General features: G+C 38.6%; 1 protein-coding gene across 7 annotated transcripts in view; it reads left to right on the forward strand.

The window, feature by feature from the left end:
• LOC147340723 (uncharacterized) overlaps positions 1 to 21,787 on the forward strand; it is a 467,968-nt gene that overhangs the window by 10,033 nt on the left and 436,148 nt on the right. For all 7 annotated transcript variants that reach the window (XM_086386242.1, XM_086386239.1, XM_086386241.1 and 4 more), the window contains exon 5: positions 15,627 to 15,750. The gene's annotated coding sequence lies outside the window, so the exon portion shown is untranslated. The remainder of the gene's footprint in view (positions 1 to 15,626; positions 15,751 to 21,787) is intronic.

The following is a 21,787-nucleotide window of genomic DNA, read 5'->3' on the forward strand; positions in this document are numbered from 1 at the left end:
CTGGAATTGAGCTGCGTGAGCTGCTTGTATATTTTTGAGATTAATTCTTTGTCAGTTGTTTCATTTGCTATCATTTTCTCCCATTCTGAAGGCTGCCTTTTCACCTTGCTTATAGTTTCCCTCGTTGTACAAAAGTTTTTACATTTAGTTTGGTCCCATTTGTTTATTTTTTCATTTATTTACATTACTCTGGGAGGTGGGTCATGGGAGGATCTTTCTGTGACGTATGTCAGAGAGTGTTCTGCCTATGTTTTCCTCTAATCGTTTTATAGTTTCTGGTCTTACATTTAGATCTTTAATACATTTTGAGTATATTTTTGTGTATGGTGTAACAAAATGTTCTAGTTTCATCTTTTATCAGGTGGTTGACAAGTTTTCCCAGCACCACTTGTTAAAGAGTGTTTTTTCTGCATTGTATATTTTTGCCTCCTTTGTCAAAGATAAGGTGTCTATAGGTGTTTGCGTTTATCTCTGAGCTTTCTATTTTATTCCACTGATCTATATTTTTGTCCTTGTGCCAGTGCCATACCGTCTTGGTGACTGTAGCTTTGTTAGTCTGAAATCAGGCAGGTTGATTTCTCCAGTTCCATTCTTCTTTCTCAAGATTGCTTTGGCAATTCGAGTTTTTTTGCTTTTCCATACAAATTGTGAAATTATTTGTTCTAGTTCTGTGAATAATACCATTGGTAACTTGCATTAAATCTGTGGATTACTTTGGGTAATATACTCATTTTCACTGTATTGATTCTTCCAATCCACCAACATCATATATTTCTTCATCTCTTTGTGTCATCTTTGAGTTCTTTCAGCAGTTTTTTTTTTTTTTTTTTTTAGTTTTCTATATGTAGGTCTTTCATTTCTTTAGGTAAACTTATTCCCAAGTATTTTTTTTGTTGGAATGGGAATGGGATTGTTTTCTTAATTTCTGTTTTTATTTTCTCATTTTTAGTGTATAGTAATGCAAGAGATTTATCTGTATTAATTTTATACCCCACAACTTAGCTAGTGGGATTATAGCTGGTAGTAGTTTTCTGGTGTTGTCTTTTGGGTTTTCTATGTAGAGGATCATGTCATCTGCAAACAGAGTTTTACTATTTCCATTCCAGTTGGGATTCTTTTATTTATTTTTCTTCTCTGATGGCTATGGTTTGGACTTCCAAAACTGTTGAATAGTAGTGGTGAGACTAGGCACCCTTGTCTTGTTCCTGATATTTAGAGGAAATGTTTTCTGTTTTTTTTCCATTGAGGATAATGTTTGTGTGAGTTTGTCGTATATGGCTTTTATTACATTGAGGTATGTTTCTTCTATTCCTGCTTTCTGCAGAGTTTTGATCATAAGTCACTGTTGTATCTTGTCAAAGGCTTTCTCTGCATCTACTGAGATAATCATTTGGCTTGTAATCTTTCAATTTGTAAAAATTGTGTATTGTATTGATTGATTTGCAAATATTGAAGAATCCTTGCATTCCTGGGGTAAAGCCCACTTGGTCATGACGTATGATCCTTTAAATATGTTGTTGGATTTAGTTTGCTAGAATTTTGTTGAGAATTTTTGCATCTATATTCATCACTGATATTGGCCTATAGTTTTCTTGTTTTGTGGCATCTTTGTCTGGTTTTGGTATTAGGGTGATGGTGGCCTCATAGAATGAGTTTGGCAGTTTACTTTCCTCTGCAATTTTCTGGAAGAGTTTGAGTAGGATAGATGTTAGCTCTTCTCTAAATTTTTGGTAGAATTCACCTTGAGGCCATCTGATCCTGGATTTTGTTTCTTGGAAGAATTTTGAGTACAGTTTCAATTTCTGTGCCTGAGATGGGTCTGTAAAATTTTCTATTTCTTCCTGGTTCAGTTTTGGTAGGTTATACTTTTCTAAGAATTTGTCCATTTCCTCCAAGTTGTCCATTTTATTGGCATATATTTTCTGATAATAGTCTCTTATGATCCTTTGTATTTCTGTGTTGTCTGTTGTGGTTTCTCCATTTTCATTTCTAATTTTATTGATTTGATTTTTCTCCCTTTGTTTCTTGATGAGTCTGGCTAATGGTTTGTCTATTTTATTTATCTTCTCAAAGAAGCAGCTTTTAATTTTGTTGATTTTTGCTTTAGTCTAGTTTGTTTCTCTTTCATTTATTTCTGTTTCAATTTTTATTATTTCCTTCCTTCTATTAACATTGGGGTTATTCTTGTTCTTTTAGATACTGTAGATGTAAAGTTAGGTTGTTTATTTGATGTTTCTCCTGTTGATTGAGATAGGTTTGTATTGCTATGAACCTCCCTCTTAGCACTGCTTTACTGACTCCCATAGGTTTTGGGTTGTCATGTTTTCATTTTCACTTGTTTCTACTCATATTTTTATTTTTACAGTGATCTGTTGGTTATTCAGAAGCATGTTGTTTAGCCTGTATATGTTTGTGTTTTTAACAGTTTCTTTTCCCCTGTAGTTGACATCTAATCTTACCAGTTAGTGATCAGAAAAGATGCTTGAAATGATTTCAATTTTTTAATATTTACCAGGGCTAGAATTATGGCCCAGGATGTGATTAGTCCTGGAGAATGTTCTGTGTGCACTTTAGAAACAGTTGAAAATATTTTTTTTTTTTGGGTGAAATGCCCTATAGTTATCAATTAGATCTAACTGGTCCATTGTATCATTTAAAGCTTGTGTTCCTTGCTAATTTTCTGGCTGCTTGATATATCCATAGGTGTGAGTGGGGTATTAAAGCCCCTCACTATTATGAGTTGCTGTTAATTTCCCCTTTCATTCTTCTTAGCATTTGTCTTACATATTGTGGTGCTCCTGTGTCAAGTACATTTATATTTATAATTGTTTTATCTTCTTGGATTCATCCTTTGATCATTATGTAGTTTCCTTCTTTTTCTTTTACCATGGTCTTCATTTCAAAGTGTATTTTATCTGATATAAGTATTGCTGCTCCTGCTTTCTTTTGGTTCTCATTTGCATGAAATACCTCTTTCCATTCACATTCAGTCTGTATGTGTACCTTGTTTTGAGGTGGGTCTCTTGTAGACAGCATATATAAGGTTCTTGTTTTTGTATCCATTCAGCCTGTGTTTGTCTTTTGGTTGGAGCATTTAACCCATTTACATTTAAGGTGATTATTGATAAGCATGATCCTGTTACCATTTACTTTGTTATTTTGGGTTTATTTTTATAAAACTTTTCTGTGTTTCTTGTCTAGAGAAGATCCATTAGCATTTGCTGAAGAGCTGGTTTAGTGGTGCTGAGTTCTCTCAGCTTTTGCTTCTTTGTAAAATTTTGGATTTCTCCTTCATATCTGAATGAGATGGGTTGGTGGTTAAATTAATCTTGGTTGTGCCATTGTCTTCTGGCCTAAATAATTTCTTTGAAAGATAACCTGCTATCCTTGAAGGGATACCCTTGTGTGTTATTTGTTGCTTTTTCCTTGCTGCTTTTAAGTTTTGCTCTTTGTGTGTGAGCTTTGTTAGTTTGTTTAATATGTGTCTTTGGGTGTTTCACCTAAGGATTTGTCCTGTTTGGGTTTTTCTGGTTTTCTTGGATTTGCACCACTATTTCCTCCCCCATTTTAGGAAAGTTTTTGACTGTTATCTCCTCAAGTAATTTCTCATGCATTTTCTTTGTGTCTTCTTCCTCTGGGACACCTATGATTCAAATGTTGGGGCCCTTAACATTGTCCCAGAGGTCTCTGAGGTTGTCCTCATTTCTTTTAATTCTTTTTTCCTCTCTTGTTCATTATTTCCACCATTCTATTTTCCACCTCACTTATCCTATCTTCTGCCTCAATTATTCTACTGTTGGTTCCCTCCAGAGTTTAATCTTTAATCTCAGTTATTGCATTGTTCATTATTGATTGACTCTTCTTTATTTCTTCTAGGTCCTTATTAAATATTTATTGCATCTTCTCAATACTTGTGTCTAGTCTACTTATCTGTAAATCTGTTTTGTTTTCAAGATTTTTGATCATCTTTACTGTAATTATTCTGAATTCTTTTTCAGGTAGACTCCCTATCTCCTCCTCTTTGATTTGGTTTGGTGGGGTTTTTTAAATATAAATTTATTTATTTTAATTGAAGGCTAATTACTTTAAAACATTGTATTGGTTTTGCCATACATCAACATGAATCTGTAATAAGTATACACGTGTTCCCCATCCTGAACCCCCCTCCCACCTCCCTCTCCATACCATCCCTGTGGGTCATCCCAGTGCACCAGGCCTGAGCATCCTGTATCATGCATCGAACCTGGATTGGCAATTCGTTTCACATATGATATACATATTTCAATGCCATTCTTCCAAATCATCCCACCCTTGCCCTCTCCCACAGAGTCCAAAAGACTGTTCTATATATCAGTGTCTTTTTTGCTGTCTCGCATACAGGGTTCTCATTACCATCTTTCTAAAGTCCATATATATGTGTTAGTATACTGTATTGGTGTTTGTCTTTCTGGCTTACTTCACTCTGTATAATAGGCTCCAATTTCATCCACCACCTTAGAACTGATTCAAACGTATTCTTTTCAATGGCTGAGTAATACTCCATTGTGTGTATGTACCACAGCCTATCCATTTGTCTGCTGATGGACATCTAGGTTGCTTCCATGTCCTGGCTATTATAAACAGTGCTGCAATGAACATTGGGGTACACATGTTTCTTTCAATTCTGGTTTCCTGGGTGTGTATGCCCAGCAGTGGGGTTGCTGGGTCATATGGCAGTTCTATTTCCAGTTTTTTAAGGAATCTCCACACTGTTCTCCATAGTGGCTGTACTAGTTTGCATTCCCACCAACAGTGTAAGAGGGTTCCCTTTTCTCCGCACCCTCTCCATCATTTATTGCTTGTAGACTTTTGGATCGCAGCCATTCTGACTGGCATGAATTGGCACCTCATTGTGGTTTTGATTTGCGTTTCTCTGAAAATGAGTGATGTTGAACATCTTTTCATGTGTTTGCTAGACATCTGTATGTCTTTGGAGAAATGTCTGTTTAAATCTTTGGCCCATTTTTTGATTGGGTCGTTTGTTTTTCTGGAATTGAGTTGTAGGAGTTGCTTGTGTATTTTTGAGATTAGTTGTTTGTCAGTTGCTTCATTTGCTATTATTTTCTCTCATTCTGAAGGCTGTGTTTTCACCTTGCTTATGGTTTCCTTTTTTGTGCAGAAGGTTTTAATTTTAATTAGGTCTCATTTGTTTATTTTTGCTTTTATTTCCAATATTCTGGGAGGTGGGTCATAGAGGGTCCTGCTGTAATTTATGTCAGAGTGTGTTTTGCCTGTGTTCTCCTCTAGGAGTTTTATAGTTTCTGGTCTTACGTTTAGATCTTTAATCCATTTTGAGTTTATTTTTGTGTATGGTATTAGAAAGCGTTCTAGTGTCATTCTTTTACAAGTGGTTGACCAGTTTTCCCAACACCACTTGTTAAAGAGATTGTCTTTTCTCCTTTGTATATTATTGCCTCCTTTGTTAAAGATAAGGTGTCCATAGGTGCATGGATTTATCTCTGGGCTTTCTATTTTGTTCTATTGATCTATATTTCTGTCTTTGTGCCAGTACCATACTCTTTTGATGACTATGGCTTTGTTGTAGAGCCTGAAGTCAAGCAAGTTGATTCTTCTAGTTCCATTTTTCTTTGTCAATATTGCTTTGGCTATTTGAGGTTTTTGTATTTCCATACAAATTGTGAAATTATTTGTTCTAGCTCTGTGAAAAATACCGTTGGTGGCTTGATAGGAATTGTATTGAATCTACAGTTTGCTTTGGGTAGTATACTCATTTTCACTATATTGATTCTTCCAATCCATGAACATGGTATATTTCTCCATTTATTTGCGTCCTCTTTGATTTCTTTCACCAGTGTTTTATAGTTTTCTATATATAGGTCTTTTGTTTGTTTAGGTAGATATATTCCTAAGTATTTTATTCTTTTCGTTGCAATGGTGAATGGAATTGTTTCCTTAAGTTCTCTATTTTCTCATTATTAGTTTATAGGAATGCAAGGGATTTCTGTGTGTTGATTTTATGTCCTGCAACTTTACTATATTCTTTGATTAGCTCTAGTAATTTTCTGGTGGAGTTCTTAGGGTTTTCTATGTAGAGGATCAAGTCATCTGCAAACAGAGTTTTACTTCTTCTTTTCCAATTTGGATTCCTTTTATTTCTTTTTCTGCTCTGATTGCTGTGTCCAAAACTTCCAAAACTATGTTGAATAGTAGTGGTGAAAGTGGGCGCCCTTGTCTTGTTCCTGACTTTAAGGGAAATGCTTTCAATTTTTCACCATTGAGGATAATATTTGTGGTTGGTTTGTCACATATAGCTTTTATTATGCTGAGGTATTTTCCTCTATTCCTGCTTTCTGGAGAGTTTTTATCATAAATGAATGTTGAATTTTGTCAAAGGCTTTCTCTGCATCTATTGAGATAATCATATGGTTTTTATTTTTCAATTTGTTAATGTGGTGCATTTCATTGATTGATTTGTGGATATTGAAGAATACTTGCATCCCTGGGATAAAGCCCACTTGGTCATGATGTATGATCTTTTTAATGTGCTGTTGGATTTTGATTGCTAGAATTTTGTTAAGGATTTTTGCATCTATGTTCATCAGTGATATTGGCCTGTAGTTTTCTTGTTCTGTGGCATCTTTTTCAAGTTTTGGTATTAGGGTGATGGTGGTCTCATAGAATGCCTTTGGAAGTTTACCTTCCTCTGCAATTTTCTGGAAGAGTTTGAGTAGGATAGGTGTTAGCTCTTCTCTAAATTTTTGGTAGAATTCAGCTGTGAAGCCATCTGGACTTGGGCATTTGTTTGCTGGAAGGTTTCTGATTACAGTTTCAATTTCTGTGCTTGTGATGGGTCTGTTAAGATTTTCTGTTTCTTCCTGGTTCAGTTTTATAAAGTTGTACTTTTCTAAGAATTTGTCCATTTCTTCCAAGTTGTCTGTTTTATACGCATTAAATTGCTGATAGTAGTCTTTTATGATCCTTTGTATTTGTGTGTTGTCTGTTGTGATTTCTCCAATTTCATGTCTAATTTTATTGATTTGATTTTTCTCCCTTTGTTTCTTGATGAGCGTGGGTAATGATTTTTCAATTTTATTTATCCTCTCAAAGAACCAGCTTTTGGCTTTGTTGATTTTTGCTATGGTCTCTTTTGTTTCTTTTACATTTATTTCTGTCCTATTTTTAAGATTTCTTTCCTTCTACTAATCTTGGGGTTCTTCATTTCTTCCTTTTCTAGTTGCTTTTGATGTAGAGTTAGGTTATTTATTTGACTTTTTTCTTGTTTCTTGAGGTATGCCTGTATTGCTATGAACCTTCCCCTTAGCACTGTTTTACAGTGTCACACAGGTTTTGGGTTGTTGTGTTTTCATTTTTATTCATTTCTATGCATATTTTGATTTCTTTTTTGATTTCTTCTGTGATTTGTTGATTATTCAGCAGTGTGTCATTTAGCCTCCATATGTTGGAATTTTTAATAATTTTTCTCCTGTAATTGAGATCTAATCTTACTGCATTGTGGTCAGAAAAGATGCTTGGAATGATTTCAATTTTTTTGGATTTACCAAGGCTAAATTTATGGCCCAGTATCTATCCTGGAGAAGGTTCCATGTGTGCTTGAGAAAAAGGTGAAATTCATTGTTTCAAGGTGAAATGTCCTATAGATATCAATTAGGTCTACCTGGTCTATTGTATCATTTAAAGTTTGTGTTTCCATGTTAATTTTCTGTTTCATTGATCTATCCATAGGTGTGAGTGGGGTATTAAAGTCTCCCACTATTATTGTGTTATTGTTAAATTCCCCTTTCATACTTGTTAGCATTTGTCTTACATATTGTGGTGCTCCTATGTTGGGTGCATATATATTTATAATTGTTATATCTTCTTCTTGGATTGATCCCTTGATCATTATGTAGTGTCCTTCTTTGTCTCTCTTCACAGCCTTTGTTTTAAAGTCTATTTTATCTGATATGAGTATTGCTACTCCTGCTTTCTTTTGGTCTCTATTTGCATGGAAAATCTTTTTCCAGCCCTTCACTTTCAGTCTGTATGTTTCCCTTATTATGAGGTGGGTGTCTTGTAGACAACATATATAGGGGTCTTGTTTCTGTATCCATTCAGCCAGTCTTTGTCATTTGGTTGGGACATTAACCCATTTATGTCTAAGGTAATTATTGATAAGTATGATCCCATTGCCATTTACTTTATTGTTTTGGGTTCTTGTTTATACTCCATTTTTGTGTTTCCTGTCTAGAGAAGATCCTTTAGCATTTGTTGGAGAGCTGGTTTGATGGTGCTGAATTCTCTCAGCTTTTGCTTGTCTGTAAAGCTTTTGATTTCTCCTTCATATTTGAGTGAGATCCTTGCTGGGTACAGTAGTCTGGGATGTAGGTTATTTTCTTTCATCACTTTAAGTATGTCCTGTCATTCCCTCCTGGCCTGAAGAGTTTCTATTGAAAGATCAGCTGTTATCCTTATGGGAATCCCCTTGTGTGTTATTTGTTGTTTTTCCCTTGATGCTTTTACTATTTGTTCTTTGTGTTTGACCTTTGTTAATTTGATTAATATGTGTGTTGGGGTGTTTCGCCTTGGGTTTATCCTGTTTGGGACTCTCTGGGTTTCTTGGACTTGGGTGACTATTTCCTTCCCCATTTTAGGGATGTTTTCAGCTATTATCTCCTCAAGTATTTTCTCATGGTCTTGCTTTTTGTCTTCTTCTTCTGGGACTCCTATGATTCAAATGTTGTAGCATTTAACATTGTCCTGGAGGTCTCTGAGATTGTCCTCATCTCTTTTAATTCGTTTTTCTTTTTTCCTCTCTGATTCATTTATTTCAACCATTCTATCTTCTACCTCACTAATCCTATCTTTTGCCTTCCTTATTCTAATATTTGTTCCCTCCAGAGTGTTTTTGATATCATTTATTGCATTATTCATTATATATTGACTCTTTTTTATTTCTTCTAGGTCCTTGTTAAACCTTTTTTGCATCTTCTCAGTCCTTGTCTCCAGGCTATTTATCTCTGAATAATTTTGTTTTCAATATTTTGTATCATTTTCACAAAATTATTTGGAATTCTTTATCAGGTAGATTCCCTATCTCTTCCTCTTTTGTTTGGTTTGGTGGGCATTTATCCTGTTCCTTTACCTGCTGGGTATTCCTCTGTCTCTTCATCTTGTTTATATTGCTGTGTTTGAGTTGGCCTTTCTGCATTCTGGCAGTTTGTGTAGTTCTCTTTATTGTAGAGTTCCCTCACTGTGGGTGCAGTTGTACGGGTGGCTTGTCACGGTTTCCTGGTTAGCGAATCTGTGTCGGTGTTCTGGTGGTTGGAGTTGGATTTCTTTTCTCTGGAGTGCAATGATGTGTCCAGTAGTGAGTTTTGAGATATCAAAGGGTTTGGAGTGACTTCGGGCAGCCTGTATTTTGAAGCTTAGGGCTATGTTCCTGTGTTGCTGGAGAATTTGTGTGGTATATCTTGCTCTGGAACTTGTTGGCCCTTGGGTGGTGCTTGGTTTCAGTGTAGGTATGGAGGCGTTTTATGAGCCCCTGTTGATTAATGTTCCCTGGAGTCAGGAGTTCTCTGTTGTTCTCAGGATTTGGACTTAAGCCTCCTTCTTCTGGTTTTCAGTCTTATTTTTACAGTAGCCTCAAGAGTTCTTTATCTATACAGCACCGTTGATAAAACATCTAGGTTAAAGATGAAACGTTTCTCCACAGTGAAGGACACCCAGAGAGGTTCACAGAGTTACATGGAGATGAGAAGAGGATGAGGGAGATAGTGGTGACCAAGATGAGATGAGGTCGAATCAAAAGAGAAAAGAGCGAGCTAGCCAGTAATCAATTCCTTATGTGCGCTGCACAGTCTGGACCACTCAGAGATGTTCATGGAGTTACACAGAGAAGAGAAGAGGGAGGAAGGAGACAGAGGTGTCCAGGAGGATTAAGAGGGGAATCAAAAGGAGAGAGACAGACCCAGCCAGTAATCAGTTCCCTAAGTGTTCTCCACCATCCGGAACACACAAAGAGATTCACAGAGTTGGGTAGAGAAGAAGAGGAGGAGGAAGGACATAGAGGTGACCTGGTGGAGAAAAAGGAGAGTCCAAAGGGGGAGAGAGGTGTCAAGCCAGTAATCTCGCTGCCAAGTAAAAATGGGTACTGAAGATTGGGTTCATAAAGGTACAAAATTGATAACAAATACCATAAAGCAAAGATTAAAAATCTAGAGTAGAGGTTGGATTTTCAAAAATTCAATATTAAAGAAAAAAATCAAAGTCACAAAAATTATAAAATATATATATATATTAAGTTTACTTTAAAAAATAGGGTGTCTTTTTTTTTGCAAAGTAATATTAGGTTATAAAAATGAAAATTAAAGGAGTAATAGAGGACTTAAAAATAAAAAAAAATTAAAGAGTGATAGTAAAAATAGTAAAAATGTTTCTAGGACTTTTTCTGGTGTTGCTGTGGGCAGTGTGCAGTCAGTTCATTTTCGAATAATTCCTTGATCCGGCTTATATTTCTCAAGATCTATAGGCCCCTTCCTATGTAGTCAGTACTAACTACAGGGTTTTAATCTCTTGCACCTGTCACTTCCAAGAAGGTTCCCTCTGTTTTAGCTTCTTCTTTTTGCTGGTCTCTTCAATGTCTAATTTCTGCCCTGCCACAAGGGGGCGGTGGTGGACACTTTTTTAGGCTCACTTGTTCAGTCATGCTGTGGTGAGGGAGGGATGCTTCAAACAAATAACACTGGCATGTGCTTGCAGTGTCGCGGCCACACTGGGTTTGCCCCCACTCACGGCATGTGTGCTTTCCCTGTCTACACTGCTTAGGCTCTAGGTTACTCTGCTGGGAACTGTCTGAGGCTGGCCCTGGGTTGTATGTACTTCGCAGGTCTAAGCCACTCAAGTTCAGGTACTCAGGTAGTCCTCAGAGGCACAGACTCGGTTGGTTCTGCGTTTTGTGCCCTTCCCAGGTCCAAGCTCAGGTGACCAGGTGTTTGGCAAGTGCATTCACTGCTGCTTATCACCTCTCCTGTCCTTGCTGCTCGGTTTTCTGGGTATACAACCTGCGCACCATCTCAGGCGGATGTTGACCGTCCAGAATCCCAAGAAGTCTTGGTTAGCAATGAAGCCTGATTGCAGTTTGGTAGATAATGCCTCTCTGGTGCTGCAATTGCCCCCTTCTGGCTCTGGCTGCCCTCACCTGCCTGTCACTGGAGGGGGATGGTCCAGCCTGCAGCCAGCTAGCTCTGCTCAGTCCTTTGTTTTGTGAGCGGGCCTGGTAGTGTTTTAGGTTAGGGCTTTTCAAGTGGTAACTATCCCACAGTCTGGTTTGGTTTCCCAAGTTAGTTTCCTCAGATTGCCCTCGGGGCGTTCAGGCCCAGTCCTTACTCTAAGCAATGCTGCCCGCACCTCCCTGCCCAGCCCCCACTTGCTAGTGGCGGATGCAGGCGTCTGCACTGCTTCTCTACTGGGGGAGTTACCGTTGGGCACATAATCTGTGGGTTTTAATTATTTATTTATTTTTCCTCCTGGTTATGTTGCCCTCTGTGGTTCCAAGGCTCGCCACAGACTTGGCAGTGAGAGTGTTTCCTGGTGTTTGGAAACTTATCTCTTTTTTAAGACTCCCTTCCCGCTATGGAGCTCCATCCCTACCTCTTTTGTCTTTCTTTTTATCTTTTATATTTTTTCCTACCTGTTTTTGAAGACAATGGGCTGCTTTTCTGGGCATCTGATGTCCTCTGCCAGCATTCAGAAGTTGTTTTGTGCAATTTACTCAGCGTTCAAGTGTTCTTTCGATGAATTTGTGGGGGAGAAAGTGGTCTCCCTGTCCTATTCCTCTGCCATCTTAGGACTGCCCCAGTTTGATGGGTTTTTATCATGTTCCTTCACCTTCTGAATGTTTCTCTGCCTTTTTATTTTGTTTAGATTGCTGTGTTTGGGATGCCCTTTCTGTAGGCTGGAAGTTTGTGGTTCCTCTTAATTGTGGAGTCCTCTCCCTGTGGGTGGGATTAGACTAATGGATTGTCAAGGTTTCCTGGTTGGGGGAGCTTGTGTCTGTGTTCTGTTTGGTGGAGCTGTATCTCTTCTCTCTGGAGTGCAATGATGTGTCCAGTAGTGAGTTTTGTGGTGTTTATGGATTTGGCCTGGCTTTGGAGAGCCTGTCTTTTAATGCTCAGGGCTGTGTTCCTGTTTTGCGGCAGAATTAGCATGGTGTATCTTGCAGTGGACCTTGTTGGCTCTTGGGTGGACCTTGGTTTCAGTGGAGGTATGGAGAGTTTTGGGTGAGCTCTTTTCTATTAATGTTCCCTGGAGTCAGGAATTCTTTGTTGTTCTAAAGTTTTGAAGTTAAGACTCCTGCTCCTGGCTTCTGGTCCTTTTCTTATAGCAGCCTCAAGACTTCTCCATACATACGGCAAAGAAGATAAAACCCCTAGCTTAATATTGAAACAGTTACATTGAGAGAGGAACACCCAGAGAGATTCACAGAGTTATACAGAGAAGAGAAGAGGGAGGAGGGAGATAAATTTGACCAGGAGTGGAAAAGGGGGAGTCAAAAGTGGAAAGAGTGATTTAGCCAGTAATGAATTCCCTAAGTGCTCTCCAAGCCCAGAACACCTGGAGAGATTCACAGTGTTATGTAGAGAATAGAAGAGGGAGGAAGGAGATGGCAGCGACCTGGAGAAGAAAAGGAAGAGTCAGAAGGGGAGAGTACAGTCAAGCCAGTAATCAAAATACCTAAGTGAAAATGGATACTGAAGATTACATTCTTAAAGGTACAAAATTGATAACAAATACCAAAAGCAAAGATTAAAAACCTAGAATAGAGGTTAGCTTCTCAAAACTATGATATAAAAAAAAATCAATCACAAAAATTAAAAATATATATGGAATTTTTTTTAAATAAGGTCTTTTTTTGAAAGGTAATAGTAGGCTATAAAAGTGAAACTTAAAGGAGTAATAAAGACCTAAATTAAAAAAATAATAAAAAGTGACAATAGTGAAAATATATCTAGGAATTTCTCTGGAGCTGTTGTGGGCAGTGTGGGGTCAGTTCAGTGTCAGATAGTCCCTTGTTCCAGCTTGTACTTGGTCTTAAGGTCTATGCTGCTACTGCTGAGTTGCTTCAGTCATGTCTGACTCTGTGCAGTCCCATAGATGGCAGCCCACCAGGCTCCCCTGTCCCTGGGATTCTACAGGCAAGAACACTGGAGTGGGTTGCCATTTCCTTCTCCAGTGCATGAAAGTGAAAAGTGAAAGTGACATCGCTCAGTCCTGTCCGACTCATAGCAACCCCATGGACTGCAGCCCACCGGGTTCCTCTGCCCATGGGATTTTCCACACAAGAGTACTGGAGTAGGGTGCCATTGCCTTCTCTTTCTCAAGGTCTATAGGTGCCCCTCAAATGCACAGTCAGTATTAACTGTGGGGTTTTAATCTGTTGCACCTGTCACTTCCAGAGCTGTTTCCTCCTCTTTATTTTGCCTTCCTCTGTTTGCAAGTCTCTTCAGTGTCTAATTTGTGCCCTGATACAAGTGGGTGAAGGTGACCACTTATTTAGGCTCAGTTGTAAAGGTGTATTGTGGTGAGTAAGGAACACTGCAAACAAATACCACTTGCATGTGTAGGGTGTGCTTGCAGTGGATGGACCCCACTGGATTTGCCACAGCCCAAGGCGGCATGTGCTTCTTGGGTCTACACTGCTCAGGCTCCAGGCTGCTCTGCAAGGGCACTGTCCAAGGGGGCTGTGTGTTTTGTACATTTCCCATGTCTAAGCTGCTCAGGTTCTCGGCTGCTCTGCAAGGACACAGACCCAGATGGGCTGTTTGTTTTGTACCCTTCCCAGGTCTGAGCAACTCAGGTGACTGGGTGCTTGGTGAGTGCATTCTTCCAGGTGGATTATATGTCTTATTCACCTCCCTGGTCCTGGCTTCTTAGTTTTCTGGTGCACTGCAAGAGCACAGCCTCAGGTGTGCCTTGTGTCTCCTCTTGGGAGCTGATCTCAGGCTGTGAAACACCTGGTGGATGTTAACCATCCAGGATGCCAGGAAGATGTGGTTAGCAACTGAGAGCCTGCTTGCTGTTTGGTGAACGATGTAGTCTCTGGGGCCGAGATTGCAGCAGCCCCTTGCCTTCAGTCTCTGGTTGTTGCACGCCTGCCTCTCTGTCTCTGAGGAGGGAGGACTGTATTGAAAGGTTGTTGCTGATGAAAAGACGCTGGGATTTCTTGGTCTCTGGAGGAGAGGAATTCAATCCGGGGCCAGAGACGAGGCTTGTTTGCTCAGAGTTTTGTGTAATAAAGTTTTATTAAAGTATAAAGGAGATAGAGAAAGCTTCTGACATAGACATCAGAAGGAGGCAGAAAGAGTACCCCCCTGCTAGTCTTCAGCTAGATATTATATAGGCACTGCTGCTGCTAAGTCGCTTCAGTCATGTCTGACTCTGTGCGACCTCATAGACGGCAGCCCACGAGGCTCCCGTCCCTGGGATTCTCCAGGCAAGAACACTGGAGTGGGTTGCCATTTCCTTCTCCAATGCATGAAAGTGAAAAGTAAAAGTGAAGTCACTCAGTCGTGTCTGACTCTCAGCGACCCCATGGACTGCAGCCTACCAGGCTCCTCCACCCATGGAATTTTCCAGGCAAGAGTACTGGAGTGGGTCGCCAGTGCCTTTTCTGTATATAGTCACTACTACTACTACTACTACTAAGTCACTTCAGTCATGTCCGACTCTGTGTGACCCCATAGATGGCAGCCCACCAGGCTTCCCCATCCCTGGGATTCTCCAGGCAAGAACACTGGAGTGGGTTGCCATTTCCTTCTCCAGTGTGTGAAAGTGAAAAGTGAAAGTGAAGTTGCTTAGTCCTGTCTAACTCTTCGTGACCCCATGGACTGCAGCCGACCAGGCTCCTCCATCCCTGGGATTCTCCAGGCAAGAACACTGGAGTGGGTTGCCATTTCCTTCTCCAATGAAAGAAAGGAATGCCTTAAAACTCAGAATGGCACCAAGCCCCTCATCCATAAGATGCATTTTGGGATAATCTTGGCACCAGATGATTCATCCCTTGCCATAAAACGATTGACTTGAATCTTGTAGAAGGGCAGATTACCATATAAGTAGTTTTGTTTACATAGATTAGGGGAATAATATCTGAGTATAACATACTGGTTTGTCAAGTAGGTTCTGAGCCATTAGGCGGAACCGACTTGAAGACAGAGTTTGGGGTAAATGCATAGTATATTATCATAGCTTAAGACAAACATTTCCATAAGAAAAATGCATTGGTTAACTCAAGGTTTGAGAATAGTTAACTTCAGGTGAAACCAGGTTTTGTTATGGCAACATAGTATTTTAAGAGAAATCTCCTTTTAAATTTGTATAGAGAGGAAAAAAATATCGCTAGTTTGTTTCCTCCTTCCGCTTAAGAGAGATAAAAATGTTTGACACTTGCAGCCTATTTCCTCCGTTTGGAGACCCCTGGCCTTCCTGCCTGTTATCCTCTCACTATACTGCAGCTGGCTTGCTCTTCTTTGGAAAGTCTCTATCTCTTTTTTTTTCTTTTTTTTGGTTTCTCTGGTGATCCCACGGTTTGGGTTGCTATCTCACATTATCTCCCTCCAATTGTCTTCCAGGTGTTCTCGCTCAGTCTTTACCCTCAGGACTGTTGATGCAGCCCATGCCTCTGTGCCCAGCCCCCAGTAACTGGTGTCTGATGTGAGCCTCTGTGCCACCTCTCCGTCTCCACTAGTGGTTGCGGTAAGTCGCATATTCTGTTTTTTTTTTTTTTCTTTTTCTCCCAGTTATGTTCCCCTCTGAGATTCCAAAACTCCCCACAGACAAACTGCGTGGAAACTGCTCCTCCTTCATGAGTCCCTCCCCAGGATGTATCTCCATCCCTAAATCTTTTGTCTCTGTTTTTGTCTTTTATATTTTGTCCTACCTCCTTTCAAGGAGGCTGCCTTTCTGGGTGCTTGGTGTCCTCCGCCAGCATTCAGAAATTGCTTTGTGGAAGTTGCTCAACATTCAAATGATCTTTTGATGAGTTTGTGTGAGAGACAGTGATCTCTCTGTCCTATTCTTCTGCCATCTTGGGACTGCCCCCTCTTATGATTTTTTTGTATCTCTTATCAATTGTTATTTCTACTCTTTCTTTTTGCATTTTGTTCATTTGCATCCTCTCTTCTTGATGATGCTGTTTATCAAATTTTCTGCCTTTTCAAAAATCCAGTTCTGAATTTCATTGATTTTTTTTAATAAGAAATAAGTTATTTCTACTCTCATTTTTATTATTTCATTACTTCTGACTTGGGTTTTGTTTTTTATCCTTTTTCTAATTTTGTAAATTTATTTTTTATTTTTAATTGGAGGATAATTGCTTTGCCATGATGTATTAGTTTCTGCCATATAGTAATGTGAATCAGGCATAAGTATACATATATCCCCCTCCCTCCTGAGGGGGTTTCCTTGGTGGCTCAGATGGTAAAGAATCCACCTGCAATGTGGGAGACCTGGTTTCAGTCCCTAGGTTGGGAAGATACCCTGGTGTAGGGCATGGCAGCCCACTCCAGTATTCTTGCCTGGAGAATCCCTGTGGACAGAGGAACCTGGTGGGTTCCTTCCACCTATAGAGGAACCTACAATCTATAGGGTTGCAAAGAGTCAGATATGACTGAGCGACTAAGCACAGCACACCTCCTTCCCACTCTTGCCATCCCACCCCTTTAGATTGTCACAGAAAACCAGGTTGGGCTCTCTATGTTATACAGCAAGTTTCCATTAGCTATCTGTTTTTCATATGGTAATGTACATGTTTTAGTGCTACTCTGTCAATTTGTCCTGCCCACTCCTTCTTTTTCTAATTTTAGGTAGTAGGTTAGGTTGAGTTTTTGAGATTTTTATTTCTTGAGGAAGGTCTGTTTCATTATAAACTTCCCTCTTAGAATTGGTTTTGATGCATCCCATAGATTTTGGAAAGATGTGTTTCCACTTTCATTTGTTTAAAGATACTTTCTAATTTCCTCTTTGGTTTAATTATTGACCAAATATTATTTTGTAATGTGTCTCCACAGATTTGTTCTTTTTCTGTTTTCCTTCCTATAGTCAATTTCTGTCTTCATGTGCTTGAAAAGAATGTGTACTCTGCTGTTTCTGGATATAGTGTCCTATAGATATCTATTAAGTCTAGCTGGTCTGTTGTGTCATTTAAGAATACTGTTGCCTTTTTGTTTTTCTCTCTGGGTCATTTGTCCATTGAAGTCACTGGGGTCTTAAAATCCTCTACTGTTATTTCATTATTGTCATTTTCTCTCTCTGTCTGATAATATTTATTACATGTACTTAAGTGCTCCTGTATTACGTGCTTATATATTAATGAGTTTAACATCTTCTTGTACTGAAATCTTTATCATTGTAAAATGCCTTTCTTTGTCTTTTGTTATAGACTTTGTTTTTAAGTCTATCTTGTCTGATAAGAATATTACTACCCCACTTTCTTTTTTTAAATTAATTTATTTTGATTGGCAGATAATTACAACATTGTGATGGTTTTTGCCATATATCAACATGAATTGGCCACAGATATACATGTGTCCCCCGATCCTGAACTTCCCCTCCCACCTCCCTCACTACCCTAGCCCTCTGGATTGTTCCAGAGCTCCAGCTTTGGGTGACCTGCTTCATGCATTGAACTTGCACTGGTCATCTGTTGTTTCTGTTTGCATGGAATAACTTTTTCCATCTCCTCACTTTCATTCTGCATGTGTTTTTAGATCTGAAGTGAGACTCTTGCATGTTGAAAAGGCATCTTAAAATCCAATCAGTCTCCCAATATCTTTTCCTAAGACTGTTTTGGTATTTTTTTTTTACTGATGTACAGTTGATGAAAAATATGTAGTTTACAGGTGTGCAGTATAGTGATTCAATTTTTAAATGTTATATTCCTTTGATGGTCGTTATGGAATAGTGGCTGTATTCACTGTGTTGTACAATATATCCTTGTAGCTTATTTTACACATAATAGTTTGTACCTCTTAATTCACTATACGTATATTCTTCTTGCCTTTTCTCTCTGGTGACCATTAGTTTGTTCTCTATTTATCTGTGAGTTTGTTTCCTTTTCATTATATTCACAAAATTATATTCTGTAGTAATTTTTAGATTTCACATATGTATGATATAGAATATTTGCCTTTCTCTGTCTTACTTAACTTAGCATAATAGTCTCAAAATCCATCCATGTTGCTTCCAATGGCAATAATTCCTTCTTTTTTATGGCTGAGTACTATTACATTGTATATTTATACCACATTTTCTTTATTGAGTAATTTGGTGATGGATACTTAGGTTGCTACCACATCTTGGCAGTTGTAAACGATGTTGCTGTGAACATTAGGATACATGTATCTTTTAAAATTAGTGGGTTTTTTTGAATATAATACATACCCAGGATTGGTATTGTAGTTCATATGGTAGGTATATGTGTACTTGATTAAGGAACGTCTGTACTGTTTTCCAAAGTGGCTACAGAAACTTGCATTCCCACCAATAGTGTACAGGGTTGCTTTTCTCCATACCCTATCTAACATTGTTATTTGTGTGTGTGTTTATTTTTGATTTTTTAACATGGTACTTTATTTTTGCACATTCATTCCAATATTCTTTATTTTTCTTTTCTCTTTTTAAAAATTAATTTTATTGAAGTATAATTGCCTTACAATGTTGTGTTAGTTAATGGACAATAGAAACTAACTTAACATTGTAAAGACAACAACTTTGTAAAGACAACTTGAATTTTCAGTAAGACATAATCATTCTTTCCCTTTCCTTTCTCTTATTATCTGATGATTTTTCAGACTCCTCACGTTCTTATTCCCCTGCTTCTAAAGCAATTTTAAAAGATTTATGTTGAAGTATAGCTGATGTACAGTATTATAGATTACAAGTGTATGGTACAGTGATTTACAATTTTTAAAGTTTGCACTCAATTTGTAGTCGTTATGGACTACTAGCTATATCCCCTTTGTAATACAATACACATTTGTAGCTATTTTATACATAGTGGTTTGTATCTCTTAATCTTTTCTTTAATTAATTTATTTTAAGTGGAGGTGAATTACTTTAAAATATTGTAGTAGTTATTGCCATACATTGACATGAATCATCCATGGGTGTACATGTGTTCCCCATCCTGAAATCCTTCCAACCTTCCTCCCCATCCCATCTCTCAGGGTCATCCCAGTGCACCAACCCTGAGCACCCTGTCTCATGCATTGAACCTGGACTGATCTATTTCACAGATGATAATATACATGTTTCAATGATATTCTCTCAAATCATTCCACCCTTGCCTTCTCCCACAGAGTCCAAAAGTCTGTTCTTAACATCTGTGTCTCTTCCACTGTCTCACATATAGGGTCATGATTACCATCATTCTAAATTCCGAATATATGGGTGAATATACTGTATTGGTGTTTCTCTTCCTACTTGCTTAATTCTGTATAGCAGGCTCCAGTTTCATCCACCTCATTAGAACTGATTTACATGCATTTTTTTAATACCTGAGTAATATTCCATTGTACATACGTACCACAGCTTTCTTATCCATTCATCTGCAGATGGACATCTAGGTTGCTTCCGTGTCCTGGCTATTGTAAACAGTGCTGTGATTAACATTGGGGTACACATGTCTCTTTCAATTCTTGTTTCCTCAGTGTGTATGCCCAGCAGTGGGATTGCTGGGTCGTATGGCAGTTCTGTTTCCAGTTTTTTAAGGAATCCCCACACTGTTCTCTAAAGTAGCTATACTAGTTTGTGTTTCCACCAACAATGTAAGAGGGTTCCCTTTTCTCTGCACCCTCTCCAGCATTTATTGTTTGTAGACTTTTTGATAGCAGGCAATCTGACTGGTGTGTGATGGTACCTCATTGTGATTTTGATTTGCATTTCTCTGATAATGAGTGATATTGAGCATCTTTTCATGTGTTTGTTAGCCATCTGTATGTTGTCTTTGGAGAAATGTCTGTTTAGTTCTTTGGCCCGTTTTTTGATTGGATCATTTATTTTTCTGAAATTGGGCTGCAGGAGTTGCTTGTATATTTTTGAGATTAGTTGTTTGTCAGTTGCTTCATTTGCTATTATTTTCTCCCATTCTGAAGGTTGCCTTTTCAAGTTGCTTAGTTTCCTTCATTTTGCAAAAGCTGTTAAGTTTATTTAGGTCCCATTTGTTTATTTTTGCTTTTATTTCCATTACTCTGGGAGGTGGCTCATAGAGGATCCTGCTGTGATTTTTGTCAGAGAGGTTTTTGCCTATGTTTTCCTCAAGGAGTTTTATAGTTTCTGGTCTTACATTTAGATTTTTAATCCATTTTGAGTTTATTTTTGTGTATAATATTAGAAAGTGTCCTAGTTTCATTCTTTTACAAGTGGTGGATTAGTATTCCCAGCACCACTTGTTAAAGAGATTGTCTTTTCTCCTTTGTATATTCTGGCCTCCTTTGTCAAAGATAAGGTGTCCATAGGTGTGCGGATTTATATCTGGGCTTTCGATTTTCCATTGATCTATGTTTCTGTCTTTGTGCCAATACCATACTGTCTTGATGACTGTAGCTTTGTAGTATAGTCTTTAAGTCTGGCAGGTTGATTCCTCCAGTTCCATTATTCTTTCTCAAGATTGCTTTGGATATTTGAGGCTTTTTTTGTATTTCCATACAGATTGTGAAATTATTTGTTCTAGTTCTGTGAAAAATACCATTGGTAGTTTGATAGGGATTGCATTGAATCTATAGATTGCTTTGGGTAGTATACTCATTTTCAATATATCGATGCATCCAATACATAAACATGGTATATTTTTCCATCTATTTGTGTCATCTATGATTTCTTTCACCAGTGTTTTATAGTTTTCTATATACAGGTCCTTTGATTCCTTCAGTTCAGTTCAGTTCAGTTGCTCAGTCGTGTCCAACTCTTTGCAGCCCCATGAACCACAGCATGCCAGGCCTTCCTGTCCATCACCAGCTCCCGGAGTTCACCCAAACCCATGTCCATCGATTTGGTGATGCCATCCAACCATCTCATCCTCTGTCGTCCCCTACTCCTCCTGCCCTCAATTTTCCCAGCATCAAGGTCTTTTCAAATGAGTCAGCTCTTCACATCAGGTGCCCAAAGTATTGGAGTTTCAGCTTCAACATCAGTCATTCCAGTGAACACCCAGGACTGATCTCCTTTAGGATGGACTGGTTGGATCTCCTTGCAGTCCAAGGGACTCTCAAGAGTCTTCTCCAACACCACAATTCAAGAGCATCAATTCTTTGGCGCTCAGTTTTCTTTATAGTCCAACTCTCACATCTATACATGACCACTGGAAAAACAATAGCCTCGACTAGTCGCACCTTTGTTGGCAAAGTAATGTCTCTGCTTTTTAACATGTTATCTAGGTTGGTCATAACTTTCCGTCTAAGGAGTAAGCATCTTTTTATTACATGGCTGCAGTCACCATCTGCAGTGATTTTGGAGCCAAGAAAAATAAAGTCAGCCACTGTTTCCACAGTTTCCCCATTTATTTGCCGTGAATTGATGGGACTGGATGCCATGATCTTAGTTTTCTTAATGTTGAGCTTTAAGCCTACTTTTTCGCTCTCCTCTTTCACTTTCATCAAGAGGCTCTTTAGTTCTTCACTTTCTGCCATAAGGGTGGTGTCATCTGCATATCTGAGGTTATTGATATTTCTCCCAGCAATTTTGATTCCAGCTTGTGCTTCCTCCAGCCCAGCATTTCTCATTATGTACTCTGCTT

The sequence above is a fragment of the Bos grunniens genome, chromosome X, assembly GCF_055505025.1.
Source record: "Bos grunniens cultivar Pamir isolate PY7600 chromosome X, Bosgru_T2T1.0, whole genome shotgun sequence".
NCBI classification, from domain to species: domain Eukaryota; kingdom Metazoa; phylum Chordata; class Mammalia; order Artiodactyla; family Bovidae; genus Bos; species Bos grunniens.